The sequence below is a fragment of the Phyllobates terribilis genome, unplaced genomic scaffold (assembly GCF_046119375.1).
Source record: "Phyllobates terribilis strain yellow unplaced genomic scaffold, ASM4611937v1 Scaffold_2__4_contigs__length_985480577, whole genome shotgun sequence".
Lineage (NCBI taxonomy): Eukaryota > Metazoa > Chordata > Amphibia > Anura > Dendrobatidae > Phyllobates > Phyllobates terribilis.
In genome coordinates this window covers 724,058,144-724,075,106 of record NW_027362762.1, presented here as the reverse complement: position 1 = coordinate 724,075,106, position 16,963 = coordinate 724,058,144, and positions in this window count along the sequence as shown.

The following is a 16,963-nucleotide window of genomic DNA, read 5'->3' as shown; positions in this document are numbered from 1 at the left end:
TCGTTAATGCCCACCATTCTGATTGGGTGGATCTCCTACCATGGGCCGAATTCTCTTATAATAACCAAGAGAGCAAATCCTCTTCCAAGTCCCCGTTCTTTATAGTCGGTGGCCAACATCCCCAGATTCCAGTTCCCATCTCCGCTTCTGTGGACAACCCTGCCGCGGAGTCTCTTGTCAGCGAATTTTCTACTATTTGGGAGAGTACCAGGTCCGCTCTTCTTCAGTCCTCCGATGAAGAGATATTCTGATAAGAGACGTCTGGATCCGCCTCAATTCCGTCCAGGTGACAAGGTTTGGCTCTCTTCCAAACATGTGCGGCTCAAAGTACCCTCCTACAAGTTGGGCCGTCGATTCATCGGACCCTTCGAAGTCCTCAGGCAAATTAATCAAGTGGCCTACAAATTAAAACTCCCAGCCACCCTATGCATTCCCAACTCCTTCCACATATCCCTCCTCAAACCCATTGTCCTTAACACTTTTTCCGACAATCCAGGTACTCCTCCTACTCCGGTTTCTGCTGAGGACGTCTTTGAAGTGGAGAGTATCCTGGCCACCAAGAGGGTAAGAGGGAGAACCTTTTTTCTGGTGGATTGAAAGGGGTTTGGTCCTGAGGAAAGAACTTGGGAACCCAGGGAGAACATCAACGCTCCGCTTCACCTTGAGAAAATTTCTCTCTGGCCTAAAAAAGGGGGGGCCTAAAGGGGGGGGGGTACTGTAGCATCGGTGTCTCTGCCCCCTGCTAGGCAGAGACGCCGTCCCTCTCACCTTCCTGTTCAGCGCACAGCGTCCTCCAGCGCTCCTTTCCTCGCTGCTGCCGGCGCTCGCTCCTTCCCGGGCACTGTGCTTAGGGCGCGCGCGCGCTCCCACCTCTCTTAAAGGGACAGCGCGCGCCATCCTAAGGAGTCCCCGGCCAATAGCCGGAGGACTTTCCATATATAAGGCACCTCCTCCAAAATGGAGGTGCCCGAGCAAAGTTGTTGCAAAGCATACTCACCTCTGCTTCAGCCCTCAGGTCCCGTTGCCAGCCTGACTATCAGTCCTGTCTGCCTGCTTGTCTTCTCTTCAGCCCGACAGTCTGTCTCCTGCATCCGCCAGTCTGTCTATGGGCAAGTCCACCTGCGGACCAGGAAGCACCAGCCAGTTACCTGCCTGCTACCTGCCATACCTGATAGCCCGCTCACCTGGGAGCGCTCACCTGCTACCCGCCTGCTAGCCTACCTGGAGGCTCCGCCGTCACTTGCCGTGACCACCTGCCTGCCAGGAGACTCTTACCTGCTCTGCCGTCACTTCCTGTGACCACCTGCCTGCCAAGAGACTCTTACCCGCTCAGCCGTCACTTCCCATGACCACCCGCCTGCTCACCCAGAGACTCCTACCTACCTGTTGTGTCCACCTGCTACTCTGGTCAGTCCCAGCTATCTGACCCGTGGGAGCCACCTGCTCTATTTCAAGGTCATCCCCGAATAACACCTGCCCCTCGGGGTCCCTCCTTGTTCCTAGGCACAGAGGTTCCACCACCCGGCCCCGTTACAAAGGAAAATGCAGCAGTCTTGTGAGTAATACATTTCAAAGGAGTGTTATCAATTGCAACCACAGAAATAGGTGATGACAAAGGTTTGGATTTCAATTTAAGGTTTTCCAAAAACCCTTTATCAATCACATTAAGTGTTGAACTACAATCCACAAATACCTGAAATTCAATCAAATCTCCCTGCAGAGTAGTACTCCCACAAAGAAATACTCATGCAGAGCATAAACAAGCTATACGGGCGAAACTGACCTTTTTTTTTTTCTTTACTTAATCGACGCTCATATGACGTCCTCATTCTTGAAAAATCCCCTTTTGAGTTTACCCTGGGTGATGGGGGAACTCGGCGTCGGGTCCTGTGATGAAGAGATGGGGTGCAGCCGTGGCCCGGACCTGACCCGTGCTCAGGGCCGTCACATGAAAAAGAAGATGTTGTGAGCTCATCCGGGTTGAGTGGCTTATTTAACGACTACGCCACCTGTGGTGCCTAGTGAAGGGTCACCAGCGCCGCTGCAGTCCGCCGAGGCCTGGTGTCATGGCGGCCTAAGTTCTCACTGCTCCCCACAGGCGGAGCAAGGCCTCGGGGCAGAGGGACAGGAAGAAGAGGGGGGGCAGTAGTAGAGGAAGAACGGAGGCCGCGTCGTGCAGTGTGGTGCAGGAATAACAGTCCGGAGGCCATAGGGGTGAACTTCCAAGGCTTTACTCACATAGCTGGCAAAGGAAGGCGACTCCCTGCTCCCCGCAAGTCCTGCGGTCAACAGGGATGGGGGTCCGACAACCTCCGAGTAAGTCCAGCATTCAGTCGGGACCTTACACCAGAGTGTTCCTGAACTACAGACCAAATCCTTTCCGGTCCATGTGTGTGCAAATAGGCCGGGTCTCCCTCTGAGCTCCTCTCAGACCAAGGGTATGGGTGGCAGCTCCGCTCCGTCCGATACCCGGTGGGATCCTTTGGGCCTAACTGGGCTTTCCCATCCAGGGCGTAGAGTAGCAAGGTCGGGTGTCGGGGGCCGGTACCCCTCTTGCAGCCGGAGTCCCTCTGAATATATCAGCATGGCAAGGACAGATGGCGTACTCCGCTCCGTCTGCATCCTGCCTGGGATCCATTTGCTATGGAGCCACACTCTTAAGCTCCGAGCCTTCTTGATCCTGGTACTTGGCCGGGTTGAGACATCCCTTGTCTGCAACCTACCTCTCGTCCCAAGGCCAGGGTACGAGGGCTGTGTCCCTTGCCGGCGCAGGCCCACACAGGATCTGCACTCCCGGAGGGAGGTCACATTACACACAGTAGTCTGACAGCACAGTACGACCACTAAAAGAGAGACCGACCAAAACCCCCAGTCTCCCTGTAACCAGGGGAGCTGCACCTAGTGCATACCAGCTCCCTCTGGTGGAGAAATGTGGTGTTGGATGCAAAAGGTTGGGTCCCGACTATCACACTGTCCTTACCTCAGAGGAGGAACACCACACTCCATTAGAGAAGTGCAGCATCCCTGTGGCGGTCGAATCCTCAGGGGCGCCACACTCACAATACTTAATCAAATGATCAGCTTTACCACAATAAAGACATAAACCCTCGGCAAATCTCCGGTCTCTTTCCTGAGAGCGGAGTGACATTGCCCCCACCTCCATTGGTTCTCCGCTGTCAGAGCAGAATTTCTGGGAACTAGGACCTGACGTTACAGGAGTTTTTACATCATTCACCCTGGACCTCAGTCTCCTGTCCACACGAACAGGTAACTGCATAGCTTCCTGCAGAGTCTCAGGTGCAGGGAATGCAATTAGAAAATCCTTAACCCTTTCACTCAGACCAGCAAGAAATAAACATCTCAGCGCAGAATCATTCCATTTAACTTCTGAGGCCCATCTCCTGAAATGTGTACAATAATTTTCAACATCACCTGACCCCTGATTCAAACGTCTAAGTTCTGATTCAGCAGATGAGATTCGATCAGGATCGTCATATAATAGCCCCATAGCAGAAAAAAATTCTTCCACACAACTTAAACACGGATCATTAGGCTGGAGAGAAAAGGCCCAACCCTATGGTTCTTTGCGCAAAAGTGACATGATAAAACCAATGCGCTCTGATTCATTCCCAGAGGATCTTGGTCTCAAACAAAAATATAACAAACAAGCATTTTTAAAGGAAAAAAAATCTTGCTGTATACCATAAAAAACATCAGGCAGTCCTACCTTCGGTTCAACAAAATGCGCTCCAGGACAGCTACTCACGTGTTGCTGAAGCTCGGCCACCTCCAGAGACAATCCCTGCCAGCGTTGGGCCAAATCCTGGACGGAAACCATACTGATCCCCGAATTTCTTTCCTTTAAGTTTTTTGGGCTGGACTTACTGTTATGATCTGCAACAAGAACTAAGGAAAGATAGGGGAAAGCTGTCCCTACAGTAAGACTAAGCTGTATCCCTACGATGTAGCGGGCTGCCTGTTCCTAGTGAACAGACCCGCCTTCGTCCTCGGCTAGTCTGAACGAAGACCTATAGAATTAAGGGAGGGGTCCCTAAAAGAACTAAGGACTGGGACAAAATAGGGACACCTCCTAAACAGAAATTGTTGTAGAACACAAAAGACAAACTGACCAAAAGTACTAGAGGTCCCAGAGGACCAAGCGAACTGACAGAGAAAGGCACCGAAGCACCAGGCTAGCAAAACAGTCAAACAACACTGAAGTCCAGCAAAGCCAGAAGGGCGGAGCTGGAATATATAGGCAGATGATCACGTGACCGCAAAACACAAGATAGAAAAAACTAACAGGAGGGTTCTAACAAAACCCTTCCTTCCTGCACCAAATTCTTAGCCACTTATTTATCTCCCTAAGTTCCCGCTGTCTTTCTAGTGAGGTTTGTGGCACCGGCAGTATTTCTGAAAATACTTGGAAGTCCTGACCTTCAGCTTCTCTCCTAGTTCCCTGTAATAATTTTTAAGGACCTTCCACCTCCCACTAACTTTGTCATTGGTACCGATGTGTACCATGACTGCTGGGTTTTCCCCAGCCCCACTCAGCAATTTATCAATCCGATCCACAATATGTCGAACCCAAGCACCTGGCAGACACACTATTCGGCATTCACAGTTTTGACACCAGATGACCCTATCTGTCCGCCTAATTATAGAGCCCTCTACCATCAACATCTGTCTGGCCTTTGCTGCACTGCCATTTCCTTCCTTCATACGGCAGTCATTTTTCTGGTTGCTAGGAGCAACCTCCTGCCGTAGTGATCCCAGCTCTGGGCTCACATTCCTAATATCAGCCAAACAGGCATATTTGCTAGGTTGTGCCAGATCAGGATTGGGCTCCCTGGCACTTTTCCCCTTACCCCCTTTTTTAACGGTTACCCAGCTACGTACTTCTCTATCCTGATCTTCCCCACCTCCACCCTCCTCCATATCACTGGCCCAAGCCAGCGTAAGCTCAGAGAGCTCTAAACTCCTCTCCAGTTTTGCAATTCTCCTGAGTTTTGCTAACTGCACATTAAGGCTGTGTGCCCACGTAGCGTTTTTCAAGCATTTATGCTGCGGAATTTGCGCAGCGGAAACGCTTGTTAAACGCTAGGTAATCCGCACCCCATGGTCCCCAAGAGGATTCCGCATGTTCTATGCACATGCTGCGGATTTTTCCGCAGCATGTCATTTAATTTTGCGGTAGCGCAGCGGAACTCCCGCCATTGACTTGCATTGAGACGCATAGAAACCGCGACTGTACATTTGTACAAGCGGCTTCTATGCGTCTCTATGTGCGGATGGTACCCAGTTCTGGAGGAGAGGAGACTCTCCTCCAGACCTGGGTACCATTGTACCTGTAAAAAAAGAATAAAATAACAAATAAAGTTTATATTCACCTGTCCGGCGGCTTGTCTCTGAATGCCAGCATCGCTTGAGGATCTGCGGTGACGTCACAGTCATGTGACCGCAGGCCCTTCACCGCTCTGTCTCGCGAGATGCCGGCAGCCGGGAACCAGACAGGAAGCAGCGCTGCTGCACACACCGGGGCCTCAGGGGTGAGTATAGCTTTATTTGTTTTAATTTTTACGGTTCACACTGTATAAATCCATGCTGTTTGCATGGATTTATACAGTGTGACCTAGTTGTCAAGCACTTTCCAAGTGATGCTATCGCCTGGAAAGCGCTTGTCAATCTGCATGCAGAAATGCATGTGGATCCGCATGTATTCTGCAGGAAAAACGCATGCACAATCTGCATGCGTTTTTTTCTGCCAGGGAGATGCAGAAATTTTCTGCTTCATTTCTGCATCGTGGGCACATAGCCTTAGATCCAGTGTCTGGGCTTCCAAACATGTAACTTGCTGACATCAAGCGCAGACAAATTCACCCTCAAACACCTGTTCAAGGCATGCATACGTCTCACAAGACGCCTCGTAGCATTGTCCATGGAGCACATATTAAATGGGGATAAACAGTACAGATAAAAGCAGAAAAAAACAATGAAAAAACAATGGAAGGCTAGTGAGGGAAACACCAAACTATGCTCTTGTGTTAAACTATGTGTTTAACTATGCACTTACCTGCAACCAGCACTTAGAATGCAGACCTCTGCTTCGCTCAGCAGCCTCGCTTAGACACACTGGAATTTGTAGTCCTCCAGATAACACAGCACAGATGTGGCTAATAGAAGCTTCTAGAAACACTTATATCAAACACACTTGGTCACATGCACCAATCACAGGCCTCCTTTCTTTATTTATTTTTTTTAAATAGGCTTTACCCCAGAAAAAAACAGACAATTTTCCCAAACAATAGCAATTACACTAATATCACAACTATGGTATTGTGTTTAATTATGCACTTACCTGCAACCTCCAGTTAGAATGCAGAACCCTGCTCCCCTCAACAGCCTCGCTTAGACACATATAGCAGTGATACATTACAACAAGCCGTTCTAAATCTCAAACCTTTGCACATGTTTCCTAAATTTGGCACATGCACAGTATAGCTGGTTGTACTCATCTGTGCACATGTGCTGAAAGGTGCCAGCTTTGCAGAAGAGGATTTGAAATGGCTTGTGAAAATGTATTCCTGCCAAGGAGACATCACTCAAAACAGTATATGTGTTATTAAAGATCACTCACCGTAACTTTTAACTCAATTGATTCCACTGTCATGTCTCCAGGTAACCATTTTGGTACACTGCATGCCATTTAAAATGAACACTATGTAATGAATGCAGGTGCCCATTTTACACACAGGGACATATATAGGCAGCTGTTTTTAAAAACTAGGTAGAGGAGGTGGTTTGTAAGCCTAAATCTTTATTACAGTTTCCTTTCAATGGTGAGCGCCTCAAAGGTTATTTACAAAAACATATGGACATAACCGTAAAATACCCTTTGAATTTTGCAATTAATTATATAAATGTTAAAGATTTTAATTCACTGTCTCATTAACACAATACTTCATATGCTGTAGATGCCAAACACAAAGTTCTTAGGTAGCAGAGCCGGACTGGCCATCTGGCAATTCTGGCTAATGCCAGATGGGCTAATACAGTCAGTGGACATCTCCGTCTCCCTAGAAAAGCACTCCACAATACCCTTCAATGATTTAATATTAAGATCCCTCTGCTGCCACTGCGCAGAGATCAACTCTAGCACTGTTTCCAACCTCCACCCGCTCTCCCATGTGATGTCCTTTCCTTCCTTTACACGTTCCTGATTTGAAGGAGGAAGGAAGCACCAGCAGCCACACTGACAACATCAGTCAACATCACTGCTAACTGTGCACAGCAAGCCCAGCAAGAGCTGAGACTGGCAGCTTCCAAGTACTCAGGAGCAGGTAGTATTTCCCGACTTTGCTGCGGTATGCTAGGAATACAGAGTACCAGCCCTCCCACATTCTAGTGGGTGAGTAGAGAGCTTTTATTTTGTCTTTGGGGATATATTGCACAGTGAAATGGGACTATAAAATGCAGGTCCTGCACTTTGAAGATGTGCTGCTCTCTTGTCACTAAACAGCCCCTTATCACAGTTTTGTGATAATAAAATATATTTGCTCAAGAGAGGGGAGGTTAACCCTTTCACTGCCTTCTTATAGCTGACTGAGAAAACAATGTGTTTAGGTAGGCAGTGAAAAGGTTAAAGCTTGCATTTTCTGTAAATGGCTTTTATATACCCAGGACATTGATTGCAGATGATGTGTCCCATGGTGCTGCAGTTCCTGATACTAAGGCCATACATAAACATTACATGGCTGCTTCGGCCGACAGCCATTTCATCTGACTTTCCCATACACAGGAGCCGAGCGCTACTATGTCCTCTATGAGAAAGCAGCCGACAGACATGTCGGCCAGCGGCTTCTCTCTGGGAGGACAATGCTATCGGCAGTCTAAAATTGGACGAGAATGATCGGCCTCTCCCCTGACCATCAGTCGGCCGACCATGGTAAACAATGTGAACTGAACGATCTGTAATAGATCACTCAGTATACATATGCGGCCATTGTTCTTGGCGGTTTGCATACTTAATTTCCCAGAGGAGCATGCAAGGCTTTTAAGTCTCCTCGTACTGGCATGCCAAACTTGGCATGTCACTCTCCACAAGGAGAAGCCTTACCCCTTAGATCCTGGTCTTAGCCTCTTGACGCGCCCCCTGGGCCGTGGGGTACTCGGCAGCCAGGCCTCTGGTTGCTGGGGGGATATCACGGTAGCTGGCCCGGTCCGTGACCCAGGGCGGTTAGTAAAAGGGGGAATAGTTTATAAGGGATTTGGGAAAGTGTTCATGACGCCACCTGTGGCATGCGGCTAAGGAGTGCCGCTGCTGCGGAGCAGTCCTCTGGAGCTGGTGTTACGGCAGCAGGGATGGTGTGGCTCTCCACAGGTAGAGCTAGCTCCAGGGCAGTGTAAGGTGGTATAGGTTGCGCTGGGCGCTGTAGTGGCGGGAGGGAAAGATGGCGCAGATGAAAGAAGGGACGGAGGCAGTGCGGTGCAGTCATCCGAGTTTTTACTCACAGTTCTTATGACAGTTCCACTGGTGAACTGTACAGTTGTCGGCCTACCACGTCGCGCTGCGTTCACCAGGCAGGGGTTCAGCACTTCCTCAGGCAGATCAGGAGTACCTGGCAGAACCCCACTTTCATCTTCACGCTTGGTCTTTCTCCCTCTTGCCCTGCGCTTCCCACTCTCAATCCCGCTCGGGTGCTCTGAAGTCCCTCCTGTTTCGTCGGAGTTTCCGGACCTGCTTGACCCTCACAGGGATTAGAATGAGGTTCGGCAACTGACTATATAAGCCAGAAGCCTCCGGTTTTCCCAGCCAAGACGTAGAGTAGCATGGCTGGACCAGGGGCCGGTCCCCTTCTTGCAGAGTACGATCCCTCTGTCTTCTGACAGATGCGGGGCGTACGGGTGCCTTCCTGCACTCGCCGTACCCCCTAGGATCCCTTCTTAGAACGGAGCCTACTCCTCTGCTCCCCACCTGGACCTCTAGGACTGGGCCCCACTTGTGGAGCAGAGCTCCTAAAGAGACTCTGCTCACTGACTGACTGACACTCTCTTCTGTTCAGAACTGCCACCCTAAGATGGCTTCCCATTATATACCTCACTCTATAGTGCTCCCCTAAACTACTTCCTCCACCCACACCCACTACTGGTTCCCCCTACCTCTGGGTTCCGCCCACTCCAGCCAGGGACAGGGCTCAGCAGCTGCGCTCTGCATGTTGCCCCTCCAGCCGGCCTGGAGCAGTGTAGTGTTGGATGCAGGTGTTGGGGTTCCGGTCAGTACTCCTACCTTACCTGAGAGAAGGAGATACCACACCTCTGGGTGAGGTGCAGTACCTCTGTGGCGACTGAACCCTCAGTGGCGCCACACTCTCACCCAGCTAAATCAGATCTCATATTTTGCAATGACAAGGGGCAATACCTCGATTCTGATTTGGCTTTTATCCTAAGTCATATTGCACGACTTGTTAAAGGGTGCATTGTGACTTTTTAGGATTGTTACTTCCAATAGCTGGCACTAGAGTATCTAGTCCTCTTCCTCTTTGAAGAGACAATTTGCCTATTTCCCAGAGGAACATGACAAGGCGTTTAAGTCTCCTCATTCTAGCGTCCCAGACGCCAGGTCACTCTCCACAAGGAGAAACCTTACCCCTTACATTGCTGTTTACACAGGAAGATACACCGTAGAGAACGTTGATCTTTTGAGTTGTACAAAAGATCATTTCACCCAATGAATGATTGCTTTGCTCTTTCATTAAGTGATCGGCAGCCGGTTTACATGGAAACATTATTGTGAAATGATCTTGTGCACAATAATCTTTCAATGTAAATACAACCTAATTTTGTTGACTCTGTGATTCTGAGTCCTACTTTCAAAATGCAGTCTCACAAAGCGGGCCAGTCACATCCACAAAATGCAGATCTGACTGGCTCAACATGTGGTTTGGTCTTTAAATCTTATCAGAATAGTGAATGTTAGGAATTTTTATACAGGTCTATGTGTACAATCAGTCATGTGCACTGGCACACGAATGGTCTGTGTTTTCTCTGGGTGCAGTTTGTTATGCACATGCACATGGACAGCACACAGGCAGAAAACATAGTTGCCTGAATGAGCCCTAAAGTCGGTTAAACCTGCAAATTTTGCAAAATTGGCTGATCAAGTAATGCAGCGGTCTCAAACACCTGGCCCAAAGGTCTAATGCAGCCCCTGAGGCTGTCATCTGTGGCATGTGGGGCACTGGAGCTCCTGAGCCAGGGCGCAGGCCAAAGGAGAAGCACCCACCACCCATTAATGACATTAGCCTCATTCTGGCTCTCACAGACTTGCAATGAGAGCTTGTGACTGTTGCCTTCAGGTCAGTCAGAAGTTGCGGTCACAAAATGGTGCTGTGGGACTAGATTGGCGCTGATAAAAGGTGAAGACAGCGGCAGGTACGTATAATACTATAGTATATAGTATAGTACAGCCCCCTGAGGAAGCCCACATGAAACATGCGTTGGGGCTGCTTCTACTGCTGGTTCACACGGGTATAGGATGGGTAAGATGTTCCCCTTTGGTATTGCGTCTTTTGTGACTATATCATATGATTAATAGTGTTGAGCCACCCCCGTAGTGTTCGAGTTCAGTTGGGTTCGTCGAACACCCTTGTGTTCGCCGAACTGTTCGTCGAACTGTTCGTCGAACACCTTCGAACACCATTAAAACCAATGGCAGGCAAACAGAAACACATAGAAACTCCTAGAAAACAACTTCAAAGGTGTCCAAAAGCTGACAAACTGCTCAGAAGACATTACTAACACATGGAAAAGTGACAAGTACATATAGTCATGCGAAAAGAAAAGAGGTGGAGGAGTAAAAGGAGGGGGAGACACAGATATAGGCATGTCATGCCCTTCTAAAATCCAAAAAGTGAGAAGCCGACACGGCAAGTCCGTTCCTGCCCGTCCCACCTCTGTGTCGCCGGGTTTGTGCCAGAGCCGCGGTGGACCCTGACGGCCAGCCCCCCTCTCCCAATACTGGTGCCTGTCCGCTGGTGGGTCGAGCGAGGCCCCCTGTGGTGGAGGCAGCTCTAAGCTTTTTAATTTAAATTGTCTCTCTAATTTGAATGAATACACTTTAAATCCTTTTACAAGGATCTATTGAAGGGCAAGTCTCATGGCAGCAGCCGCGTAATTCCAGCTCCAGTAGCGTCCACTAAAGCTGCTGTAGTTAAAAAGCTTTTATAAGGATCGAGCTCGGCTGTCCACCGCAAGGCGTCCTACCGCCAGTCCCAGCCCCTATGCCTTGGGGTGCCTCCTGATACTCTTCACTGAGTATCCCGTGGTCCCTAAGCATTTCCTTTGAAAAAATTAAGTGTCCAAACTACAGGTGGTGTAGCTTGCTTAACAGCCGGGATAATCCGCTGACTAGCAGACACTGCTACTAGGCACAAAGTATTTCCTGGGCTAGATGCAGTTAAAAATTTGTAATTAGATAATCTCGTTGGATGCTGAGAAAGCATTCCATAGAGTCTCCTGGCACGCCATATATTATTCTCTCAAAAAGCTTGGGGTAGGGGTCTAGGGGACCCTTTTATAGCCAAAATCACGGCCCTGTATCGCAATGCGTCACCTAGGCTGAAGATAAATGGAACTGTAGCACCCCGAGGGCTCGGATGCTGCAGAGGTATTGCACCTCACCCAGAGGTGTGATATCTCACTCTCAGGTAAGGATGGAGTGTGGATCAGGACCCCGACACCTGCATGCATTACACCACATTGCCGTGGGGCAGGGCGACCAATATGCCCCTGAGATGGGCACGACAGTCCCTGTCCCTGGCTGGAGTGGGGGGAGGGAACACTGAGGAAGGGGAACCCTGTAGTGCAGGAACAGGGAGGAAGCAGTTCCTGGGTGCATTGAGAAGGGAGTATAAAAGGTGGGCACCATCTTAGTTCAGTGCAGAGAAGTCTGAGCAGAAGTGACAGGGAGCAGGGGCTCTGCATGAGCTCTGCTCCAGAGGCGGGCCTAGTAACAGAGGCCCAGGCCTGGAAGAGGGAGAAGGAAGGAAGAGGAGCGGAGAAGGCTCCAGGAACGAGGAACGAAGGGAACCCAGGGGTGTGGACGGGCGAGTCGCCACCGCACGCCCGAATCCACCTGCGTGGAGGGGTCAGGCCAAAGGGTGAGACCGGTCCCCGAAACTAGTGGAGGCGGAAAACGACCCTCAGCTAGAAACCGGAGGCTGTGACATTTTATGTGGCGCAGCCCCTCGCTACACCCGCTAGGAGGGCAGCACATAGGGTCAGGGAAACTGGCGCCAAGTTTACCAAGAGGAGGCCCGAGGCAGCCGGACAGAAGGGTTGGTAAGAAAGGCCAGACAAAGGACACACAAAGGGGGTCCTGTGAAGCGCTCCAAAGTTATCTGGGAGTTGTCTGAGCCCCTCACCTGGTGAGCACAGTACGACGTGGGCAGCCGTTTCCTGCAGAAGTGGTCTGGATAATAAGAACTGTGAGTAAAGGCCCTGGACTGCATCACTGACTCCGTGTCGCTACTGCTGCTGCCCTGCACCATCACCCCCATCCTCCGCATACACTGCCCTGAGGCTATACTCCTCCCGTGGGGAGTTATGCTACGCTCTGCTGCACCCACAACACCAGCCTCAGCGGTCTGCCCTGCAGCGGCGTTTCACTCTGACCGCAATCCACGGGTGGCGTAGTCGGACATTTAAACATCAAAACCACATAAATAGTTCCGCCACTGGTTTGACCGCCCTGAGCCATGGAACCGGGTCGCCGCCACGGAGACTACAACCACCAGCATCCACCAAAAAGGGTCCGGCTCCGGATGTCCCAAGGTGAAGGGGGCGCGTCAGAACATTTTCATCACCTTTCATAATCACCAATGGGACAAGGCAGGGATGTCCTCTGTCCCCTCTCTTATACATCCTAGTGACGGAGCACCTGCTCTCATCAATTCGCCATAACCCCAATATTAGGTGGATTGAGGTGGGAGGCACCGAGTACAAGTGCTCTGCATTTGCTGATGATGTCAATCACATATATCCATCAGCAGGCTGTTATGGCTGAAATAGATCACTTTGTTACATGGTCAAATTTTAAAATCAATGCAGCGAAGTCTGAGGCCCTTGATGTCTCCCTCCCCAAATCCATACAGGATTACATCCAGTCCAGCTTTCCCTTTGCCTGGCCCTCACAGGGTATCAAATTCTTAGGAATTCCTATTCATAGAGACCTCTCCCGTCTATGTTATCTTAATTCTGGGCCCTTTATTGAACAACTCCATACAGACCACGGTTGGTAAGTTAGAACTGTAAGATTCACTACGTGAACCACTGGTGTTTTGTGGAAAAGCACATGTACACTGTGTTCCAAATTATTATGCAAAAAGTGTTTAGGAGTGATAAGGGAAAAATGTGTTTGTTTGTCAGTTAAACTCATTGATGGTGATGTGTGTCAGGGCTCTTTATATCACTGTAAGCAATTGCAGACACCTGTGCTAATTAGTTTGGCAGGTGTGTCCAATGAACGGCAAGACTACTTAAGAAGGCTGTCCCACATTATTAAGCAGCCTACATTTTCTGCCAAAATGGGAAAGAAAAAGGATGTGTCGGCTGCTGAGAAGCAACAAATTGTGGAGTGTTTAGGTCAAGGCATGACTACAATCAACATTGTGAGATGATCAGGATGAAGTGCCTTGGCAATCAAGAAGTATGTAGCTGATTCACAGTACACACGTGTGCGTGCTGATAAGGGAAAATTGAGGACTCTTTCCTACAGGCAATTACGTCAGGTTAAAAGAGCAGCGGCAAAAAAGCCTTGTCATAGCAGCAGACAAGTTTTTGAAGCTGCTGGTGTCTCCAACATCCCCCGAACAACAAGATGCAGGGTCCTTCAGAGGTTTGCATCCTGTCGACCTCCTCTATCCACTTCACACAAGCAGAAATGGCTCCAGTGGGCCAAACATTACATGAAGACTGATTTCAAAACTGTTTTGTTCACGGATGAGTGCCGTGCAACGCTCGATGGTCCAGATGGATGGAGTGGAGGATGGCTGGTTGATGGACACCCCATGCAAACACGGCTACAGCGCCAAAAAGGAAGAGGTGGAGTAATGTTTTGGGCTGGAATCATGGGGAGAGAGATTGTCAGCCCCTTTAGGATCCCTGAAGGGGTAAAGATGAACTCCATAATGTATGTGGAGTTTCTCAAACAGCACTTCCTGCCATGGTTCAAGAAGAAGAACCGTGTATTCCACAGCAAGATCATTTTCATGCATGATAATGCACCGTCTCATGCTGCACATAACACATCTGCATCTCTGGCTGATATGGGCATAAAAGGGGACAAACTTATGGTGTGACCCCCATGCTCCCCTGACCTCTACCCCATTCAGAACCTCTGGAGCATCATCAAAAGGAGTGTCTATGATGGCGGGAGGCAGTTCACATCTAAGCAACAGCTCTGGGAGGGTATTCTGTCCTCATGCAAAACAATTGAAGCAGAAACCATCCAAAACCTGACAAATTCAATGGACGAGAGAGTTCAGAAGCTCCTTTCGAACAAGGGGTCCTATGTGCAAATGTAACATCACCTAGAATAAAGTTTTGAGTTGAAAACTGTTTGATTTCAGTTTCTAATAACTTGCTAATGCTTATAATTTCAAAAATTACGATTTTTTTGGTCTTTATTAAAATGAAAAGGTTGATCGAAGAGTGTGGGGGATCTAAGAGTGTGGCAACCCAGTAGTCAGGATTACTTCGAATTCTGACAATCTGAGGGTCATGTTGCAGGTAGTGCAGCAAGAAGGCACTTATGTGTCTTGCGCATCTCGGAGCCCCAAAATTATTTTCCGGGCTAGATGCAGCTAAAAATTATTATTAATTTTAAATCTGGTGGAGCTTAGTATAGATGGCCTAATAGAATCAGTACTGCACACTGCTACAAAGCCCAAATTATTTTCCAGCCAAGATACAGATAAACATGATTAGTAATTTTAAATCTGGTGGAGCTTAGTATAGATGGCCTAATAGAATCAGTACTGCACACTGCTACAAAGCCCAAATTATTTTCCAGCCAAGATACAGATAAACATGATTAGTAATTTTAAATCTGGTGGAGCTTAGTATAGATGGCCTAATAGAATCAGTACTGCACACTGCTACAAAGCCCAAATTATTTTCCAGCCAAGATACAGATAAACATGATTAGTAATTTGAAAGCTTAAAACGGTTGGTGAGGTGATTTTAACCAATCATCAAGCTTTTACTCTCCCCAGGATGACACAGGGGTAGAAAAGTCATTTCGGATCCATGATTTGTTCATCTTTATGAACATGAGTCTGTCTACATTATCAGTGGAGAGCCGCGTGCGCTTATCTGTCAGCACACCACCAGCAGCGCTGAACACACGTTCAGACAGAACGCTGGCTGCGGGGCATGACAAGATCTCCAAGGCGTAAGTGGCTAGCTCCGGCCATTTATCCAGATTGGAAGCCCAAAAAGAGCAAGGGTCCAGTGACACAGTCATGGCTTCAATGTTTACTTAGAGATACTCCTGTACCATCGTCTCTAGGCGTTGACTATGTGTCAGACTTCTTGTCTCCTGTGGCCTTGCAAAGGATGAGCTAAAAAAGTGGTGAAATGATTCCGCAAAATTGATGTTACCAGCAGATACTGTGTTTCTGTTACGGTTTGAGTGCTGAACACTCGACGGTCCCACGGTTGACAAGTTGGAACTGTGAGATTCACTACGTGCACCACTGGTGTTTTGTGGAAAAGCACATGTAAGATTCTGCAACAGTCTCTGCTGATACTCCTGCATGCGTGCATCCCTTTCTATGGCAGGAATTATTTCTGCCAATTTACTTTTGTACCGGGGATCTAACAGTGTGGCAACCCAGTAGTCAGGATTATTTCTAATTCTTCCAATTCGAGGTTCATGTTGCAGGTAGTGCAGCAAGAAGGCACTCATGTGTCTTGCGCATCCAGGAGCACCAAGTCCCTGTTGTGTTGGTGGCGAGGTAAGAATCATGCTTCCTTCCTCTGTCCTCTCCCCCCAACCTCGCACAACAGAAATGTGATCAAGGTCTCCCTCATCTGATGAGTCTTTCATCAGTTCGTCCTCCACTTTTTCCTGGGCTCCTGCACCTTCCTCACTAGTTTGGCTGCTACCATGCGCCCTGGTAAAACCATCTCCCCCACCCTCACATGCCTGCCGCCTTGGTGCTGCCGACCGTCTGGACCTTGCAGATGTTAGCCCTTCCGCATACAACTCCTCCTCCTATACTTCCTCCACCTCCTCTTGTGCCACCACCTGACTCCGAATTCTGTTTAACATGTGCTCCAGCATGTAAATCACCGGAATAGTCATGCTGATAATGGCATTGTCAGCACTAAGCATCTTCGTCGCCATTTCAAAACTGTGCAGAAGGGTGCATAGGTCCCTGATCTGAGACCACTCCTCCAGCGTGATTTGCCCCACCTCTGGATCCCGTTGGCCCAGGCTATACGTCAGAACGTATTGCACCAGGGCTTGTCAGTGCTGCCACAGTCGCTGCAACATGTGCAGAGTTGAATTCCACCGGGTAGGCACATCACATTTTAGCCGGTGAAGTGGCATGCCCAACGACTTCTGTAGAGATGTAACTCGCTGAGCTGCGGGATGCGAACGGCGGAAGTGAGCACACAGCGACCGTGCCCTCTGCAGAAGGCCATCTAGTCCGGGATAGTGGGCTAAAAATTGCTGGACAACCAGGTTCAACACGTGAGCCATACAAGGCACGTGTGTGACATTGCCCCGGCGAAGGGCAGCACCCAGGTTTGCAGCATTGTCGCACACGGCCTTCCCTGGTTTCAGGTCCAGTGGAGACAACCATTCATGAAATTGGTTCTCCAGAGCTGACCACAACTCCTCAGCTGTGTGACTCACATTTCCCAGACATTTCAAAGTAAAAACCGCCTGATGACG